Raw genomic sequence first — 22,337 nt, 5'->3', positions numbered from 1 at the left:
TTATGTTTCATATACACCTTATACACACAGCCTGAAGGTCATTTAATACAATATTTTTAATAACCTTGTGTATTAAACAAAGTTTGTGTACATTGAACCATCAGAAAACAAAGGTTCCACTATCTCTTGCTCACTCAAAAAAATAAGATTTTACTTACCGATAAATCTATTTCTCGTAGTCCGTAGTGGATGCTGGGACTCCGTAAGGACCATGGGGATATAGCGGCTCCGCAGGAGACAGGGCACAAAATAAAAGCTTAAGGATCAGGTGGTGTGCACTGGCTCCTCCCCCTATGACCCTCCTCCAAGCCTCAGTTAGGATACTGTGCCCGGACGAGCGTACATAATAAGGAAGGATATTGAATCCCGGGTAAGACTCATACCAGCCACACCAATCACACCGTACAACTTGTGATCTGAACCCAGTTAACAGTATGATAAACGCAAAGGAGCCTCTGAAAAGATGGCTCGCAACAATAATTACCCGAATTTTTGTAACAATAACTATATACAAGTATTGCAGACAATCCGCACTAGGGATGGGCGCCCAGCATCCACTACGGACTACGAGAAATAGATTTATCGGTAAGTAAAATCTTATTTTCTCTGACGTCCTAGTGGATGCTGGGACTCCGTAAGGACCATGGGGATTATACCAAAGCTCCCAAACGGGCGGGAGAGTGCGGATGACTCTGCAGCACCGAATGAGAGAACTCCAGGTCCTCCTCAGCCAGGGTATCAAATTTGTAGAATTTAGCAAACGTGTTTGCCCCTGACCAAGTAGCTGCTCGGCAAAGTTGTAAAGCCGAGACCCCTCGGGCAGCCGCCCAAGATGAGCCCACCTTCCTTGTGGAATGGGCTTTTACTGATTTTGGCTGTGGCAATCCTGCCACAGAATGTGCAAGCTGAATTGTACTACAAATCCAACGAGCAATCGTCTGCTTAGAAGCAGGAGCACCCAGCTTGTTGGGTGCATACAGGATAAACAGCGAGTCAGATTTTCTGACTCCAGCCGTCCTGGAAACATATATTTTTAAGGCCCTGACAACGTCAAGCAACTTAGAGTCCTCTAAGTCCCTGGTAGCCGCAGGTACCACAATAGGTTGGTTCATGTGAAATGCAGAAACCACCTTAGGTAGAAATTGAGGACGAGTCCTCAATTCCGCCCTGTCAGAATGAAATATCAAGTAAGGGCTTTTATATGATAAAGCCGCCAATTCTGACACACGCCTGGCTGAAGCCAAGGCTAACAGCATCGACACCTTCCATGTGAGATATTTTAAGTCCACAGTGGAAAGTGGTTCAAACCAATGAGACTTTAGAAAACTCAACACCACATTGAGATCCCAAGGTGCCACTGGAGGCACAAAAGGAGGCTGTATGTGCAGCACCCCTTTTACAAATGTCTGAACTTCAGGTACTGAAGCCAGTTTTTTCTGGAAGAAAATCGACAGGGCCGAAATTTGAACCTTAATGGACCCTAATTTTAGGCCCATAGACAGTCCTGTTTGCAGGAAATGAAGGAAACGACCCAGTTGAAATTCCTCTGTAGGGGCCTTCTTGGCCTCACACCACGCAACATATTTACGCCAAATGCGGTGATAATGTTTTGCGGTTACGTCCTTCCTGGCTTTGACCAGAGTAGGGATGACTTCTTCTGGAATGCCTTTTTCCCTCAGGACCGGCGTTCAACCGCCATGCCGTCAAACGCAGCCGCGGTAAGTCTTGGAACAGACAAGGCCCCTGCAGTAGCAGGTCCTTTCTTAGAGGTAGAGGCCACGGTTCGTCCGTGAGCATCTCTTGAAGTTCCGGGTACCAAGTCCGTCTTGGCCAATCCGGAACCACGAGTATAGTTCTTACTCCTCTCCTTCTTATGATTCTCAGTACTTTTGGTATGAGAGGCAGAGGAGGGAACACATACACTGACTGGTACACCCACGGCGTTTCCAGAGCGTCCACTGCTATTGCCTGAGGGTCCCTTGACCTGGCGCAATATCTGTCCAGTTTTTTGTTTAGACGTGACGCCATCATGTCCACCTTTGGTTTTTCCCAACGGTTTACAATCAGGTGGAAGACTTCTGGGTGAAGTCCCCACTCTCCCGGGTGAAGGTCGTGTCTGCTGAGGAAGTCTGCTTCCCAGTTGTCCACTCCCGGAATGAATACTGCTGACAGTGCTATCACATGATTTTCCGCCCAGCGAAGAATCCTTGCAGCTTCTGCCATTGCCCTCCTGCTTCTCGTGCCGCCCTGTCTGTTTACGTGGGCGACTGACGTGATGTTGTCCGATTGGATCAACACCGCCTGACCCTGAAGCAGAGGTTTTGCTTGACTTAGGGCATTGTAAATGGCCCTTAGTTCCAGAATGTTTATATGAAGAGACGTTTCCAAGCTTGACCACAGGCCCTGGAAATTCCTTCCCTGTGTGACTGCTCCCCAGCCTCTCAGGCTGGCATCCGTGGTTACCAGGATCCAATCCTGAATGCCAAATCTGCGGCCCTCTAGTAGATGAGCACTCTGCAGCCACCACAGGAGAGACACCCTTGTCCTTGGCGACAGGGTTATCCGCTGATGCATCTGCAGATGGGATCCGGACCATTTGTCCAGTAGATCCCACTGAAATGTTCTTGCATGGAATCTTCCGAATGGAATCGCTTCGTAAGAAGCCACCATTTTCCCCAGGACCCTCGTGCACTGATGCACTGAGACCTGTCCTGGTTTTAGGAGGTTCCTGACTAGCTCGGATAACTCCCTGGCCTTCTCCTCCGGGAGAAACACCTTCTTCTGGACTGTGTCCAGAATCATTCCTAGGAACAGTAGACGTGTCGTTGGAATCAGCTGCGATTTTGGAATATTTAGAATCCACCCGTGCTGACGTAACACTACCTGAGATAGTGCTACTCCGACTTCTAACTGTTCCCTGGATCTTGCCCTCATCAGGAGATCGTCCAAGTAAGGGATAATTGAAATGCCTTTTCTTCGTAGAAGAATCATCATTTCGGCCATTACCTTGGTAAAGACCCGAGGTGCCGTGGACAATCCAAACGGCAGCGTCTGAAACTGATAATGACAGTTTAGTACTACAAACCTGAGGTACCCTTGGTGAGAAGGGTATATCGGGACGTGGAGATAAGCATCTTTGATGTCCAGAGACACCATATAGTCCCCTTCTTCCAGGTTCGCTATCACTGCTCTGAGTGACTCCATCTTGAATTTGAACCTTTTTATGTAAGTGTTCAAGGATTTCAGATTTAAAATTGGTCTCACCGAGCCGTCCGGCTTCGGTACCACAAACAGCGTGGAATAATACCCCTTTCCTTGTTGCAGGAGGGGTACCTTGATTATCACCTGCTGGGAATACAGCTTGTGAATGGCTTCTAGAACTGCCTCCCTGTCGGATGGAGACTTTGGTAAAGCAGACTTCAGGAAACGATGAGGGGGAAACGCCTCGAATTCCAGTTTGTACCCCTGCGATACTACCTGTAGAATCCAGGGATCCACTTGCGAGTGAGCCCACTGCGCGTTGAAATTTTTGAGACGAGCCCCCACCATATCTGAGTCTGCTTGTAAAGCCCCAGCGTCATGCTGAAGAATTGGCAGAAGCAGGGGAGGGCTTCTGCTCTTGGGAAGCGGCTGCATGGTGCAGTCTTTTTCCTCTTCCTCTGCCCCGGGGCAGAAAGGAGTGGCCTTTTGCTCGCTTGTACTTATGGGAACGAAAGGACTGAGATTGAAAAGACGGTGTCTTTTTCTGCTGATGTGGAGTGACCTGGGGTAAAAAGGTGGATTTTCCAGCCGTTGCCGTGGCCACCAGGTCCGATAGACCAGCCCCAAATAACTCCTCCCCTTTATACGGCAATACTTCCATGTGCCGTTTGGAATCCGCATCCCCTGACCACTGTCGCGTACACAACGCTCTTATGGCAGAGATGGACATAGCACTTACTCTTGATGCCAGGGTGCAAATATCCCTCTGTGCATCACGCATATATAATAATGCATCCTTTAAATGTTCTATAGTTAACAAAATATTGTCCCTATCCAGGGTATCAATATTCTCAGTCAGGGAATCCGACCATGCGACTCCAGCACTGCACATCCAGGCTGAGGCGATTGCTGGTCGCAGTATAACACCAGTATGTGTGTATATACTTTTTAGGATATTTTCCAGCCTTCTATCAGCTGGTTCTTTGAGGGTAGCCGTATCAGGAGACGGTAACGCTACTTGTTTAGATAAACGTGTGAGCGCCTTATCTACCCTAGGGGGTGTTTCCCAACGCGCCCTAACCTCTGGCGGGAAAGGATATAATGCTAATAATTTTTTAGAAATTAGCTGTTTTTTATCGGGAGAAACTCACGCTTTTTCACACACCTCATTTATTTCCTCTGACTCAGGAAAAAATATTGGTAGTTTTTTCTCACCCCACATAATACCCTTCTTTGTGGTACTTGTAGTGTCAGAAAGATTCAATGCCTCTTTCATTGCCGTGATCATGTAACGTGTGGCCCTACTGGACATTACGTTTGTCTCGTCACCGTCGACACTAGACTCAGTATCTGTGTCAGGGTCTGTGTCGACCCACTGAGGTAACGGGCGTTTTAGCGCCCCTGACGGTGTCTGAGACGCCTGGACAGGCACTAACTGATTTGCCGGCTGTCTCATGTCGTCAACAGTTTTTTGCAAATTGCTGACATTATCACTTAATTGTTTAAATACAATCATCCAGTCAGGTGTCGACTCCCTAGGGGGTGACATCACCAACGCAGGCAACTGCTCCGCCTCCACATAATTTTCCTCCTCATACATGTCGACACACGCGTACCGACACACAGCACACACACACCGGGAATGCTCTGATAGAGGACAGGACCCCACTTAGCCCTTTGGAGAGACAGAGGGAGAGTCTGCCAGCACACACCCAGCGCTATATATATATATATATACAGGCATAACCTTATATAAGTGTTATTCCCTTATAGCTGCTGTTAATTATTGTTATTTGCTGCCAACAATGCCCCCCCTTCTCTTTTTTACCCTGATTCTGAAGCAGGACTGCAGGGGAGAGTCAGGGAGCCGTCCTTCCAGCGGAGCTGTGAGGGAAAATGGCGCTTGTGTGCTGAGGAGATAGGCTCCGCCCCTTCACGACGTCCTTATCTCCCGCTTTTTTGTGTAAAATGGCAGGGGATTAAAATACATCCATATAGCCCAGGAGCTATATGTGATGTATTCTGTTTTGCCACCTAAGGTATTCTGTTATATTGCGTCTCAGGGCGCTCCCCCCCCAGCGCCCTGCACCCTCAGTGACCGGAGTGTGAAGTGCGCTGAGAGCAATGGCGCACAGCTGCGGTGCTGTGCGCTACCTTAGTCTGAAGACAGGATGTCTTCTGCCGCCGATTTCACCGGACCTCTTCGTCTCTTCTGGCTCTGTAAGGGGGACGGCGGCGCGGCTCCGGTGACCCATCCAGGCTGAACCTGTGATCGTCCCTCTGGAGCTAGTGTCCAGTAGCCTAAGAAACCCGATCCACTCTGCACTCAGGTGAGTCCGTTTCTTCTCCCCTTAGTCCCACGATGCAGTGAGCCTGTTGCCAGCAGGACTCACTGAAAATAAAAAAACCTAACTAAACTTTTATTCTAAGCAGCTCAGGAGAGCCACCTAGATTGCACCCTTCTCGGCCGGGCACAAAAATCTAACTGAGGCTTGGAGGAGGGTCATAGGGGGAGGAGCCAGTGCACACCACCTGATCCTTAAGCTTTTATTTTGTGCCCTGTCTCCTGCGGAGCCGCTATATCCCCATGGTCCTTACGGAGTCCCAGCATCCACTAGGACGTCAGAGAAATTCTGTATTTCGGAATATTCCGTATTTTGGAATATTTGGATATGGGATACTCAACCTGTACTAGGAAACAAGGAAACAAATTAAGCTACTGTATATCCATTTTGCCTATAGTAATTTTAGAACTAGAAAAATGAAATATCCCAGTTAGTGTGTCCTCCTTCCTCCCACATGCTAGTTGCTGCAACCAAGACTGGATTGCCGCAAATAGATATAAAGGATCGCATGGTGTGTACGCTCCAACGATCCCTAGGGTTGCATGGTGCGTACGCTCTCGCAATTCATAGCATGGTGTGTACTCTCCCGCAAACGGGCCACAGCTAGTTACAAACGCAATGTGACCGTTTGTCACATATCTAGTTATAATGCCCCCTCGTCTTTCTACTCTATTCAGAATTCTGTATTATCATTCTAAATTTTTGGGATTGTATGTTGTACTTAACCAATTACTTTTCTTTGTCAAATGTTTAATCAACATTACACTGTCCTGGTAGGGGGAACATCATAGACTCTGACATGTGTTCATAAATACCACAGAGCTCTATACATAATATTGCCAATAATATGATCATCTATCGAAATATTCACACTGTCACCTGTGTTATTGGGAGACTGGGATACCAGGATCGCCGATATTACATGGCAGAGTGGTGGGGAGGAGCTTAGCAAGAAGTCAATTAGTCGCACATAGATACACAAGTGTTGCATAGCAGATTAATCAGCACAGTATTCTGGTGCATCATAGTTGCACCGCGTTGTCTTTTTTGGCGCAAAAAATAGGATTTTAATATCTACCAGTAAATCCCTTTCTCTTAGTCCGTAGAGGATGCTGGGGTCACATCAAGGACCATGGGGTATAGACGGGATCCGCAGGAGACATGGGCACTTTAAGACTTTCAAAGGGGTGTGAACTGGCTCCTCCCTCTATGCCCCTCCTCCAGACTCCAGTTATAGGAACTGTGCCCAGGGAGACGGACATTTCGAGGAAAAGGATTTAATTTTTAACTAAGGTGAGATACATACCAGCTCACACCTCAAGCACGCCGTACAACATGGCATTCAACACAACGCAAGTCAACGGCATGAACAACATCAGCAACAGGCTGACTATAAACGTAACACAACCTGTGTGTAACCACAACGAATAACTGCAGATACAGTACGCACTGGGACGGGCGCCCAGCATCCACTACGGACTAAGAGAAAAGGATTTACCGGTAGGTATTAAAATCCTATTTTCTCATATGTCCTAGAGGATGCTGGGGTCACATCAAGAACCATGCGGTTATACCAAAGCTCTAGAACGGGCGAACGACTCTGCAGCACCGATTGAACAAACATGAGGTCTTCCTCGGCCAGGGTATCAAACTTGTAAAACTTTGCAAAGGTATTTGAACCCGACCAAGTAGCTGCTCGGTAAAGTTGTAATGCCGAGACCCCCCCGGGCGGCCGCCCAGGACGAACCCACTTTCCTGGTAGAATGGGCCTTCACCGAATTCGGTAACGGTAATCCAGCCGTAGAATGGGCATGCTGAATCGTATTACAGATCCAGCGCGCAATGGTCTGCTTGGAAGCAGGAGCCGCAATCTTTTGGGAGCAAACAGGACAAACAGAGCCTCCGTTTTCCTAATCTGAGCCGTTCTGGCGACATAAATTTTCAAAGCTCTGACTACATCGAGAGACTTCGATTCCACTAAGGGGTCAGTAGCCACTGGCACCACAATAGGTTGGTTCATGTGGAATGATGAAACCACTTTCGGCAGAAATTGCTGACGAGTCCTCAACTCCGCTCTATCCTCATGGAAAATCAAATAGGGGCTCTTGTGAGACAAAGCTGCTAATTCAGACACCCGCCTCGCGGATGCCAAGGCCAACAACATGACCACTTTCCAAGTGACAAATTTCAAATCTACCTTCTGCAAAGGTTCAAACCAATGTGATTGAAGGAACTGCAACACCACGGTAAGATCCCATGGTGCTACTGGGGGCACAAAGGGAGGTTGGATGTGCAACACGCCTTTCACGAAAGTCTGAACTTCTGGAAGGGAGGCCAATTGTTTTTGGAAGAAAACCGATAAGGCTGAAATTTGTACTTTAATTGAGCCCAACTTTAGGCCCACATCCACACCTGTAGAAAATGGAGAAAACGTCCTAAGTGAAACTCTTCCGTAGGAGCCTTCTTGGATTCACACCAAGACACATATTTCCTCCAAATACGGTGATAATGTTTATATGTTACCCCTTTTCTAGCCTGAAGAAGTGTGGGAATGACTTCACAGGGGATACCCTTTCGGGCTAGGATCCGGCGCTCAACCGCCAAGCCGTCAAACGTAGCCGCGGTAAGTCTTGATATACGCACGGCCCCTGCTGTAACAGGATCCTCTCGTAGAGGAAGAGGCCAGGGACCTCCTATGAGTAATTCCTGAAGATCAGGATACCAAGCCCTCCTTGGCCAATCTGGAACAATGAGGATCGCCTGAACCTTTGTTCTTCTTATGATCTTTAGCACTTTTGGAATGAGAGGAAGCGGAGGGAATACATACACCGACTGAAAACACCCATGGTGTTACTAGTGCGTCCACTGCTATTGCTTGAGGGTCCCTCGACCTGGAACAATATCTCTGCAGTTTCTTGTTGAGACGAGACGCCATCATGTCTATTTGAGGAATTCCCCAACGACTTGTCACTTCTGTGAAGACCTCTTGATGAAGATCACACTCCCCTGGATGGAGATCATGTCTGCTGAGGAAGTCTGCTTCCCAGTTGTCCACTCGTGGAATGAAGATCGCTGACAGAGCGCTTGTATGTCTTTCCGCCCAACGGAGAACTTTTGTGGCCATCGCCGCTCTGCTTTTTGTTCTGCCCTGGCGGTTTATGTACGCTACTGCTGTTATATTGTCCGATTGAATCAGGACGGGCAGATTGCGCAGAAGATGTTCCGCTTGAAGAAGGCTATTGTAAATGGCCCTTAACTCCAGAACGTTTATGTATAGACAAGTTTCTTGGCTTGACCATCTTCCCTGGAAGTTTTCCCCCTGTGCGACTGTCCCCTAGCCTCGGAGACTCGCATCCGTGGTTACCAGGATCCAGTACTGGATCCCGAACCTGCGCCCCTCTAGGAGCTGAGAGCTGTTCAGCCACCACAGGAGTGAGATTCTGATTTTGGAAGACAGAATTATTCTTTGTTGCATGTGCAGGTGGGATCCGGACCACTTGTCCAACAGGTCCCACTGAAACACTCTGGCATGGAATCTGCCAAACTGAATGGCCTCATAGGCCGCATCCATTTTCCCCAGTAACCGAGTGCATTGATGGACTGACACACTTGTCGGTTTCAGAATTTGTTTGACCAGGTTCTGAATTTCCAGAGCTTTTTCCACTGGAAGAAAAACTCTCTAATTCTGTGTCCAGAATCATTCCCAAAAACGTCAGCCGCGTCGTCGGCACCAACTGTGATTTCGGCAAGTTTAGGAGCCAACCATGTTGTTGCAGAACTGTCAATGAGAGCGTAATGTTCTGCAGTAACTGGTCCCTGGATCTCGCCTTTATCAGGAGATCGTCCAAGTACGGGATATTTGTGACTCCCTGCTTGCGCTGGAGAACCATCAACCCTCGGAGCCGTGGACAGACCAAACGGCAACGTCTGAAATTGGTAATGACAATCCTGAACTGCAAACCTCAGGTAACCCTGATGCGGAGGATAAATGGGAACGTGCAAGTAGGCATCCTTTATGTCTACCGACACCATAAAATCCCCTTGCTCCAGAGTGGAGATCACCGCCCGGAGAGATTCCATCTTGAATTTTCTTAGGTAGCAATTGAGGGATTTTAGATTCAGGATTGGTCTGACCGAGCCGTCTGGCTTCGGGACCACGAACAGGCTCGAATAAAATCCTTCTCCCTGTTGTGACGGGGAACCTTGATAATGACCTGATTTTTCTATTTATTGGGCCGAAAGGACTGCATCTGATAGTGGTGTATTTTCTTTTGTTGTGCAGGAACATAAGGTAAAAAGGACGACTTACCCGCGGTAGCCGTAGATACCAAATCGTCGAGGCCGTCACCAAACAAGACACCACCTTTATACTGCAGAGACTCCATATTTTTCTTTGAGTCGGCATCAGCATTCCATTGATGAATCCACAATGCTCGTGTAGCTGAGACTGCCATGGCATTGGCCTCTGCACCCAAAAGGCCAATATCCCTTGCAGCTTCCTTTAGGTATGCTGCAGCGTCCCTGATATGACCTAGTGTCAAGAGAACGCTATCCCTATCCAGGGTATCTATATCAGATGACAAGTAATCTGCCCATTTCTCGTTATCACTACTCACCCACGCAGATGCAATGGCTGGCCTGAGCAGCGTACCTGTGGTGACATAAATGGATTTCAATGTAGTTTCCTGCCTACGATCCGCCGGATCCTTAAGGGCTGCCGTGTCAGAGGACGGAAGAGCCACCTTTTTTGGACAGCCGTGATAGAGCCTTGTCCACAATGGGTGGTGACTCCCACTTTTCCCTATCCCCAGAGGGAAACTGATACGCCACCGGAATACTTTCTTTATCATCCACTAGGGGTCACTGGAGTACTCTTGGGATATGGACGGGCTTCCGTAGGAACAGCACTGAATATTTAAATTTAGAACACTCCACCCCTCCATATCCCCGAGTACCTCTCAGTGTTTTTTCTGTGCTCGAAGTAGTAACAGCTAGGTGACTCAAGTCACGTTTACTATTGAAGAATTTTCTTTTTCTTTTTTATTTGATTTTTATTTTTACTATTTTACACATCCCTTTCCCCCTTCCAAAAGGCAGGGTCAGGGATAGTGCAGCTGCTGATAGCAGCAGGGGCGTGTCGGGCCTCTCTGAAAGAGCTCCCTCACAGCCACACAGACAGCCTCCTGCACAGGCTGGCCGGCGCTTGTTCAGAAGCCCCGTCGGAGCCTCCTCACAAACTGCAGGATACAGGTATGTGAACGGGGCGGTCAGCTCCCGCTGCCGCCCCGAGGTGTGGGGATATTGTTAGCGCTGCTCTCTACACTTAGTCGCCCGCCGCGCTCCACTTAGCAACCCGCTCCCGCCGCTGATATCCCCACTCAGCCGCCTGGCGACGGCCACAGCTACCACTACAGCCGCCTGGCGACGGCCACAGCTAATGCCTCCGGCCGCCGCTGCTCTCCCACTCTGAGGGCGCCGGCCGCCGCAGCTCTCCCGCTCGCGGAGCCGGCCGCCACTACTGCTCTGGGTCCCACCGCTAGTTGACACGCTGCTTAACCGGTCTCACAGCGCTCGGGGATACCCGCTGGAGCTCCACACTGCCGCTGCTTTAAATCGAAAAGAGCAGGCAGCCATTACAAGGAGGGGGGCCAATAATAAGGGGGCAATAAGCATAAGAAATACTGCAGCAGCAGATGCTAGGCTGCAGGGATATTTGCAGGGTTATAATCAGTTTGTAACCAGCACTATGATTATATGTATAAGCATGGCAGCCATTTTAACCATGCTTCCTATGTCTTCCTGCTGTGATTCCAGAAAGTTCCAGTACTACATCACTACTCCACCGGAGGCGCAGGGGTGTTAGTGGGAATTTGGGATCACATTTCATAGTACTGGCCACGTGTACTGCACTTGGCCAGATATATATACAGAGACACCTTACTGCTATTTTACTGAGTCGTGCAAGTGTCTGGTTTTTTGTGTATTGTATTGTCTGTCGCCATAATGAGTAAGGCACCAGCAAAAAATAAAAAGCATAATTGCAAAGTCTGTAACAGTGTATTACCGGATGGATCTACCACATGTACTGTATGTTTTGTGAATTTGGTTCAGAATACCATTTCTGCTCCAGTTTTACAACCAATGTCCTCACCGGACCCTCCGTGGGGTATGTTAGTAAATGTACTAGATAGGTTACAATCAGAATTGACCGCCGCTCGTCAGGAGCGGGAAACGGTAAGATCTGAGTCTAGGGTGAGACCGCCAGAACTACCGGAGGCGTCTCAGCCTTGCGTAAGGTCCAAATCCATTTTGGGTAAACGGGATAAATTTCATATGTCTTATGATTTTCCAGTTTCTGCTATGTTGCACTCTGACGATTCCATGCCAGACCTCACGGAACAAGATGAGGGTGAGGAGGGCGAAGTGGAGTCAGATGGCGAGGATTTTAACAGTTCCGGCATTGATGATCTCATCAGAGCGGTACGTCAGTCTCTGAAGTTTACTGAAACTGAGGAGCCTCTCACAAATGATCAGGTCGTATTTACTAAACGACAAAAAACTCCAATAAGTTTTCCTGTGTCGGAATCTCTTAATCAGATGTTAGTAGAAACACGACAGAATCCAGATAAACGGTTTTCTATACCTCGCAGATTTAAGTCTAGTTACCCGTTTCCAGACTCGGTAACATGTACATGGGAGAATCCACCAATAGTTGATTCTTCAGTGTCAAAGCTTACCAAGAAATTAACCATACCAGTGCCAGCAGCTACTACGCTTAAAGACCCTTCAGATCGCAAGATAGAAACTATGCTAAAATCCATGTATGTAGCAGCAGGTGTGATGCTAAGACCTGGATTGGTTGGCATTTGGGTCACTAAGGCACTCATAATATGGCTTACAGAACTCAAATCTGCTTTACATGACGAAAATCTGATAATTCTTGTAAATCAAATGATTGAGGCGGTGGAGTATCTCTGTACAGCGTCTGCCGACGTCTGTCAGCTCACTTCTCGTATTTCATCGTCGCTAGTGACGGCACGAAGAGCACTCTGGCTGCGTGCTTATCATGCGGAGGCAGAGGTCAAACGAGGTATAGAGGCGTTGCCTTACGATGGCAAGAAGTTGTTTGGTCCTGAATTGGAAGCATGGATTGCTGAGGCTACGGGAGGTAAGTCTGTTTTCTTACCATTGCCTCCACCGGTATCAAGAAGAAGATACGCTGGACCTTCGTTCAAATCCTTTAGACCTCAGCCCTTTCGAGGACGTGGCAGAGGATCAGCCACGCCTGCTAGACGTGGTCGCGGACGTGGTTTCAAACAAACCAACACAACTCGCCAGGACGCTAAGGTTACCGACAAGCCAGTGGCATGACGGGCTACCAGCCCATCTCGGTTCTCCGATTGTGGGAGCACGCCTTCAGAAGTTCCATTTGGCGTGGTTCCACACATCCGCGGATGGGTGGATCCGCAATTTAGTGTTAAAAGGTTACAAAATAGAGTTTGACTGTCTTCCGCCTCTGCGGTTTTTCAAGACAGGATTGCCTCTGTCGGACGACAAGAGGAGGGTTCTGCAAATTGCCATTCAGTCCCTACTGGATTCGGCAGTTTTGATTCCGGTCCCTGTACACCAACAGGGTCAGGGTTATTATTCAAGTCTTTTTGTGGTACCGAAGCCGGATGGCTCAGTCAGACCAATATTGAACTTAAAGGGTCTCAATCAGTACGTAACTTACTACAGATTCAAGATGGAGTCTCTGCGTTCGGTGATTGCGGGTTTAGAGCCAAAGGAATTTATGATTGCGCTAGACCTCAAGGATGCGTACTTACACATTCCAATTTGGCAGCCTCATCAGAAATTCTTACGGTTTGCAATACGCCAGAACCATTACCAGTTTCAGGCTCTACCGTTTGGCCTGTCATCAGCGCCTCGGGTATTCACCAAAGTGATGTCCGTCATGATAGCTCATCTCAGATCCCTGGGAGTGACAATAGTTCCATATTTAGACGATCTGCTCATCAAAGCTCCGTCTCAACAGATACTTCTCCAACATGCGCTGCTAACATACGAGGTACTGGTTCACCACGGTTGGATTGTCAACTTCAAAAAATCACATCTAATTCCGTCTCAACGCCTTCAATTCCTAGGTATGATTCTCGATACGGTCAATCAAAGAATTTACCTACCACAGCAGAAAGTACAAATTCTACGCCATCTAGTACAATTAGTGCTCAAGCCACGCACAGTGTCGGTACACTTGTGCATTCGCCTCTTAGGCACAATGGTGGCAGCTTTCGAGGCGCTTCAGTTCGGAAGATTTCACTCTCGTCCATTTCAGCTGAATGTGCTCGCCCAGTGGTCGGGCTCGCATCTGCAGATTCACCACAGGGTGAGGTTGTCGCCAAGGGCAAGAGTATCTCTGCTCTGGTGGCTCAAGGAACACAATTTAACCGCAGGAAGACGGTTCGGAGGCTGGAATTGGATAATTCTAACTACGGACGCCAGTCTCAGAGGTTGGGGAGCGGTAATTCAAAATTGTCAGCTCCAGGGTCTCTGGGCGGATCACGAAAAATTGCTGTCTATAAATGTCCTGGAACTCCGCGCAATTTACAATGCGCTACGACAAGCAGGTCACATGCTTCGCTCTCAGCCTGTCCAAGTGCAGTCAGACAATGCGACGGCGGTCGCATACATCAACAAACAAGGAGGAACGAGAAGCCACATGGCAATGCGGGAAGTAGCTCGAATCCTCAATTGGGCGGAATGCCACCAGGTGATATTGTCGGCCGTGTTCATTCCGGGAGTGGACAACTGGGAAGCGGATTATCTCAGTCGTCGGGATTTTCATCCAGGCGAATGGGCATTAAATCCAGAAGTGTTTCACATGTTGGTTCAGCGATGGGGTTATCCTCAGGTGGACCTGATGGCGTCTCGACACAATCACCAAACGTTCCAGTATGTGTCCAGAACAAGAGATCTAAAGGCAGTGGCGGTGGATGCTCTCACTGTCGCGTGGCCGTACAGTCTTGTGTATCTGTTTCCACCGTTTCCGTTGCTCCCTCTGGTGCTAAAACGGATCAAAAGAGAGTCGGTCACAGTCATACTAGTGGCGCCTCATTGGCCTCGGAGAGCTTGGTTCTCGGATCTCCGAGGACTACTCGCAGACGATCCTTGGCCGCTCCCACTGCGTCCAGACCTGTTGCAACAGGGTCCGTTCCTTTACCCCGATTTAGCGCGGCTGCGTTTGACGGGGTGGCTGTTGAGACCGCCCTCTTAAGAAGAGAGGGCATTCCAGATTCGGTTATACCAACCATGTTACGAGCTAGGAAGCCGGTTACGGCAGCTCATTATTACAGAATATGGCGTGCCTATATAGGTTGGTGTGAAGCTCGGAAGTTTCCGACATCATCTTTCAAGTTATCCCGCCTTTTGTTATTTCTACAAACAGGGTTAGATGGAGGACTGCGTTTATCTACACTAAAGGTGCAGGTATCTGCTTTGTCAATTTACTTTCAAAGAAGATTGGCTCTATTGCCGTCTATACGCACTTTTCTCCAAGGTGTCCTCAGAGTACAGCCTCCATTCATTCCACCTACAGCGCCATGGGACTTGAATCTGGTTTTAGAGTTCTTACAGTCTTCATATTTTGAACCCTTACAGCAAGTGGATATAAAGTTTCTCACTTGGAAAACAATTTTTCTTCTAGCCTTAGCTTCGGCAAGGCGTGTTTCGGATTTGGGTGCCTTGTCATGCAAGTCACCGTATTTGGTGTTTCATGATGACAGAGCGGAACTTCGGACGAATCCCGCTTTCTTACCAAAGGTAGTGTCATCTTTTCACATCAATCAACCAATAGTAGTTCCTGTGTTGACAGCACATTCTGGAACTCTGGATGTGGTACGCGCATTACGCGTTTATGTATCCCGAACGTCTTCAGTTCGTAAGACGGATACGTTGTTTGTTCTCTATGATGCAGCCAAGATGGGTTGGCCAGCGTCTAAACAAACCTTATCCAGATGGATAAAACTGACCATACGTCAGGCTTACCTTCATGCTAGGTTACAACCGCCTACGTCAGTAACCGCTCATTCCAAACGTTCTGTGGGAACTTCATGGGCAGCTGGTCGGGGAGCTTCTACGACGCAGCTTTGCCGTGCGGCTACATGGTCTTCAGTGCACACGTTTGTGCGCTTTTACAAGTTTGATACGTTTGCGGCATCAGCATCTAGCTTTGGCCGCTTAGTGTTACAAGTGCCAAACAGCTCTCCCGCCCACGGGGGAAGCTTTGGTACGTCCCAAGAGTACTCCAGTGACCCCTAGTGGATGATAAAGAAAATAGGATTTTGGTACTTACCAGGTAAATCCTTTTCTTTGAATCCATAGGGGGCACTGGACGCCCACCCAGAGCAGTTTTACCTAGTTGTGGTGAGTTCTGAGGATCTTATGGTAACACACTTTCACCGACTGGTTCAAATTACAAGTGCTGGTTAGGGTGTCAACTGTTTCGTTGTCAGTAACGTTATGTGTCAACTTCGTTATTGTCCGTTATGTTATATGTAATACTCCATTGTCAACCTCTCTATAGTTCCTGTTCGGCTCAGTAAAAAACACTGAGAGGTACTCGGGGATATGGAGGGGTGGAGTGTTCTAAATTTAAATATTCAGTGCTGTTCCTACGGAAGCCCGTCCATATCCCAAGAGTACTCCAGTGCCCCCTATGGATTCAAAGAAAAGGATTTACCTGGTAAGTACCAAAATCCTATTTTTGGGAATCTGAAACTTTTTGTCAGGATTTTCCCAAACCTTTTCAAATAGGGTGTTCAGTTCATGAGAGGGAGGAAATGTTACCTCAGGATTCTTCCCCTTATACATACAGACCATTTTCTCAGGAACAAGAGGGTCCTCCGAGATATGTAATACGTCTTTTATCGCCACAATCATGTACCGAATGCTCTTTACTAATTTCGGATCTAATCTGGTATCACTATAGTCGACACAGGAGTCAAGAGTCCGTGTCGGTATACGTGTCTGCCAACTGGGCAAATTATCTTTTTTGTGACCCCGAGGGAGTCTGGACATGTAACGATACATCCTCCACAGATATCTTCCATGCCCGGTTCTGAGACTCCAATTTATCCAATCTCTTATTAATAAGAGCCACATTAGCATTCAAAGCATTCAACACATTTACCCAATCAGCTTTTATAATCAACATATATTGCACCAAATTTACTGTGCCCCCCACCCCCCCCCCATTTTTCACCCTGATATTTATGCAGCAGTGAGAGGAAGGACCAGCGTCTCTGTAGCCTGTGTAGAGAAAATGGCGCTGGGCTGTGTGAGTTGTGAGGGCTAAGCTCCACCCCCGTAATGTCGCGCTTCAGTCCCGCAATTTTTTCAAAACTTTTATGCTGGCGGGGGTTAGGACAGTGCCCTGGCACTATGTCCCTTGTTGCCAGTGTCATATAGAGGTTTATATGCTGCCCAGGGCCCCCCGCGCCCTGCACCCTGTAGTGCCGCTGTGTGTGGGAGCATGGCGCACAGCGCGATCGCTGTGCGGTACCTAAGAAGCAGTCACTAAAGTCTTCGTTGATTCTTCTACTCACCTGTCTTCTGACTTCTGGCTCTGCAAGGGGGGTGACGGCCGGCTCTGGGAACGAGCATCTAGGCGTACCTAGCGATCAGATCCTCAGGAGCTAATGGTGTACTGTAGCCAAGAAGCAGAGCCTTTAAACTCGCTAAAAGTAGGTCTAACTTCTCTCCCCTAAGTCCCACAAAGCAGGGAGACTGTTGCCAGCAGTTCTCCCTATAAATAAAAAACCTAACATAAGTCTTTTCAGAGAAACTCAGTAGAGCTCCCCTGTAGTGCATCCAGTCTCACTGGGCACAATTCTAAACTGGAGTCTGGAGGAGGGGCATAGAGGGAGGAGCCAGTTCATACCCCTTTGAAAGTCTTAAAGTGCCCATGTCTCCTGCGGATCCCGCCTACACCCCATGGTTCTTGATGTGACCCCAGCATCCTCTAGGACGTATGAGAAATAAAGCGCCCAATGCGAGCAGAGCCTAACATGACATTGCTTGCCAAGAAAATGCTGTTTGGCCTGACTGCAGCAATGATGTATGAAGACACATAAGTTTCAAAGTCACTTGGTGTGGGTGGAGTGTGGATTTGTACTTGATTGTAATGGAATGTGTATATGTGTATTTGTATGGAAGAATTGTGTGTCAGCTAAACTGTGTATTTTGATTGCAGGAGGAGGGTGAGTCAGCAACTAAAATCTTTCATTTGTTGAAGTTGCTTTCAATTAATTTGATTGATGGTGAGGTAATTCATAAACTGGGGCATTTTTTTTCTTAAAAGGAATTTATCAGTATTAATCACAGGGAAAAGGGGAAGTGGGAAGTCTACTGCACTAGTATTGAAATATATAACAATTGCATACAAGATGCCGTCTAATATCTGGTCACAGTTTGTGGGGGTGCTGCCACACCATATATTGTTGCCAATATATGAAACAAGTGTTGAAGGGAAGGAAAAAGATTGGACTTTTGGGTGGCGCACAAGAAGTAAATAATCATACAATAAAATATAACTTTTATTTTCATTAAATTAAAAGAGCCAATAACTGTGAAATATTAAAATTGCTAAAGACAGGTGCAGGACACAGTGCAACATATATTGTTAAAAAGCCACACTCTTAGTCCACTGTGCTGTGCAATGTCCAATGTAATCAGTGAAATAGTTTTAGGTTCTATGACCTTATACATGAATTGAGTCAGTGCTGTCAGACTATAATTCCAATAATCAATTGGGTTTATTAAGTGCGAACTCTAATATGGTAATCACATATGTGTTGTCTGAGGTTTTTAGATCTCAGGCAGCTATCCTCTGATACATTAAGTGATCCGCAATGGAAAAAACTAATAGACAGCTAGTGTTGCCACATATAAACTTTTAATATAAATGCTCTATGTTCCTTTATGAAAGATGTTCCCCAGTTGTGAAACAATTAAGAGATTTCCAGACATCACATATATTAATGGGTATAGCATAAAAGGTGCCTTTGTATGCCCAGCTGGTTGGCGCTCTCAGTCTATGCTGTCAGCGCCTATGAATGAACATGCATCTATAACATGTATGTGTGAAATTAGCTGGTTAATGCCAATATTCAGACCATAATATTCATTAGGGTATTGGTAGACTATTCTGCATATAGTGTTGCTCAACGTTCTCAGTCTATGCTGTCAACGTATGCAGAACCACCCTTTTAGGCAATGACCAACTGTATGTATAAAGCTGATTAACTGGCGTTCTCAGTCACTGCTGTCAGCGCCTTTCTATTGTAACCTATACAAAACATGTATTCATATGGTAAAATAGGTTAATCTAAATGTAGTATTAAGCAGCGCTCTCAGTCCTGCTGTCAGCGCTCACGATTTCACCTATAATAAATATATCCACCAACAATGGATGTCATTCCTATATGTGAGTCTATTTAATTAATTATGAGATTTATTGTTTCACCATAATTGGAGTACTTGTAAACTGGGGAAAGCAATACACTATCAGTATGAATGCTTTCAAGTCAAAAATAATGAGCCTGTATTCCCTTTATAGCAGAGAATGGTATTCACAATGATAGTTAATAGGTATGTGATACACTAGACTTATGTCAATAGTTGAACCTGTCTTTGCAACATAGTATATTTCAACATAAGTTTTAATTCCAATATATCTATACAATGTTGCATTGGCTTTGAATTGTTGCATATGTGATTCACAGTCAAGGAGCCGTTTCTGCAAGCATTTATATAGTGATTATTGGTGCCTCTGCACTGCTTAAGCCTTATCAGGTATAAACATCCTGTGTGTGTCCTGAAAATAGATACATTCACTGCACGCTGAGCTGCATTAACAATGTTGCTTTCTATCACTGCTACCTAGTGATTCTCAATCTATGTTTCTTTTTCATCCACTAGGGGTCACTGGAGTACTCTTGGGATATGGACGGCTTCCACCGGAAGAAGGCACTGAATAAATTAATTTTTGAGACTACTCCTCCCCTCCATATCCTCGAGCACTCCAGTGTTTTTTCTGTGCTCGACACAGTTAGAAGGCATAGTGGAGCTCGTCCACAAAGTATTGGAATTTTTTCTAAGTTTTTTTTTTTTCCTTTCAAGGATTTCCACGTCCTTTCCCCCCTTCTAACAGGCGTGGGTCAGGGACAGTGGAAGCGGCTGAGAACAGCCGTGAGTGTCGGACCTCTCTGTAAAGAGCTCCCTCACTCCACCTGCAGGCTGCCTGCAAAAAGCTGGACGGAGCTTGGATGAGAAGCCCCGTCATAGACTTTTGTTACGGTCCAGGTATGTTGGGTAGGGGCGGTCAGCTTATGCTGCCGCCCCACTGTTGGGGATTGTATTGGGCATGTTTCACTCACTAACGACCGCTGCCCGGAGCGCGTGTGCATAGGCCGCTTCACGGCTCTATGCAGCGCGCTCTCACTCTCCGCCGCTCCCAGCATCTTAAGTTACCTAGCAGACCGCTGCTCCCTGCGCCGCAGCAGCCGATATGTTCCCCGCTGCCTGGCTACACAGGAGGCCACTCCACTCTAGGCTGTGTGTGGCGGGCCGGGAGCGCGTGTGCATGGGCCGCTCCACGGCTCTATGCAGTACGCTCTCTGCTCCCGCTGACCGCCCGCAGCAGCCGAGGAGTTCCCCGCTGCCTTGGCATACAGGTACAGGCCGCTCACACGGCCCTATGCAAAGTTCCGCAGGCCCCGACCCGGTGCTGTACACGGAGGTCGTGGGGGTGGGGGGAGACATTAGCAGTATTGGCAGTGTTAAGCTTTGTAGAAAAACTTGGTACTTAACATGTTTAATGTTCTCCTGTCTGTTCCAGGATTCCTATATTACATCTCGGCTTAAGAGTGGTACTAGGGGAATTTGGGGGTCAGTTTTCTTATTGCTGGCAGGCACTGCACTTGCCTGATATATACAAGGAACTTTGGTGTTATTACTGAGTCGTGCAGACTGTCTGTGTGTAGTTTGTATTGTCTGTCTTTATAATGAGTAAGACACCAGCAAAATCTAAGAAACATTTTTCATGTCATGTCTGTAAGAGTGTGTTGCCTGATGGATCCACCACATGTACAGCATGTGTTGTTAATACAGCCACAAATACGATTTCCACAGAAGTAAAGCCAGCATCTCTGGACCCTCCATGGGCTTTACTTGCAGATGTATTAGTTGGTTTACAATCAGAGCTGGCCGCCTCTCGTGAAGAAAGAGAGGCGGCAAGATCTGAGTTTAAAATGAGACCATTTGAGTTACCAGGGGAGTCTCAATCTGGTCAGAGGTCCACCTTGAGTGGAAAAGATAAGTTTCCTTTTCCTAATAATTTTCCAGTCTCTGGGATACTAGACCTCACTGAACATGAGTATGAGGAGGGCGAAATAGACCAACAGTCAGATAGTGACGATTTTGACAGCCCAGGTATTGATAATCTCATCAGAGCAGTACGTCAGTCGCTGGAGTTTACGGAAACTGAGGAGCCCCTGACGAATGATGAGGTAGTCTTTACTAAACGACAGAGATCTCCGATGTGTTTCCCTATTTCGGAATCTCTTAATAAAATGTTACTGGAAACACGGAAGAATCCGGATAAACGGTTTCTATACCTCGTAGATTTAAATCGAGTTACCCGTTTCCAGAGTCCATGACAGCTACATGGGAGAACCCACCATCGGTGGATTCATCCGTATCTAAACTTACAAGGAAGTTAACCATACCAGTACCAACTGCTACTACGCTTAAAGACCCTGCAGATCGTAAAATAGAGGCTATGCTAAGGTCCATGTATACAGCAGCTGGAGTGCTGCTGAGACCTGGGTTGGTTGGCATTTGGGTTACTAAAGCATTAATGGTATGGATAAAAGAGCTCAAGTCGGCTCTGCAAGATGACCATCTTATACTTCTCGCGGATCAAATCTGGGAAGCTGCTGAATATCTATGTACAGCTTCTACTGACGTCTGTCAGCTTACTTCTCGCCTGTCCTCATCGCTAGTCATAGTTCGACGAGCACTTTGGCTGCGTTCTTGGCAGGCGGAGACGGAGGTTAAAAAAGGTATAGAGGCATTGCCTTATGATGGCGAGAAGCTTTTCGGTCCTGAATTGGACAAATGGATTTCTGAGGCTACTGGAGGAAAGTCTGTGTTTCTTCCATCGCCTACAACTATACCTAAACGGAAATATTCTGGTCCGGCGTTCAAATCCTTTAGAACTCAGCCCTTTCGTGGGCAGGGCACAGGAGCAGTCACGCCTGGTAGAAGAGGTCGGGGACGTAGTGCCCGACAATCCAATGCACGTCGTCAAGACACTAAGACCACTAACAAACCAGTGGCATGACGGGCTCCCAGCCCATCTCGGATCTCCAATTGTGGGAGCACGCCTTCAGAGCTTTCAGGGGGCGTGGCTGCAGACGTCCACAGATGGGTGGATCCGCAATTTAGTATTAGAGGGTTACAAAATAGAGTTCGATTATCTTCCGACAGGAAGATTTTTCACGACAGGACTGCCTGTGTCGGACGACAAGAAAGCAGTTCTGCAGGTTGCCATTCAGTCTCTGCTGAATGCTGCAGTTGTAATTCCGGTCCCCGTGCAGGAACAGGGGCAGGGTTATTATTCCAGTCTGTTTCTGGTACCAAAACCAGATGGCTCAGTCAGGCCAATATTGAACCTAAAAGGTCTCAATCATTACGTCACTTACCACAGATTCAAGATGGAATCTCTCAGGT

General features: G+C 47.3%; 1 protein-coding gene across 4 annotated transcripts in view; it reads right to left on the bottom strand.

The window, feature by feature from the left end:
- VRK3 (VRK serine/threonine kinase 3) overlaps positions 1-22,337 on the bottom strand; it is a 751,237-nt gene that overhangs the window by 512,364 nt on the left and 216,536 nt on the right. The gene's annotated exons all lie outside the window — the stretch shown is intronic.

This window comes from Pseudophryne corroboree, chromosome 11, assembly GCF_028390025.1.
Source record: "Pseudophryne corroboree isolate aPseCor3 chromosome 11, aPseCor3.hap2, whole genome shotgun sequence".
In the NCBI taxonomy this organism is placed as follows: Eukaryota; Metazoa; Chordata; class Amphibia; order Anura; family Myobatrachidae; genus Pseudophryne; species Pseudophryne corroboree.
Note: the sequence above shows the minus strand (reverse complement) of the source record. Positions and strands in the feature narration are given on the sequence as shown.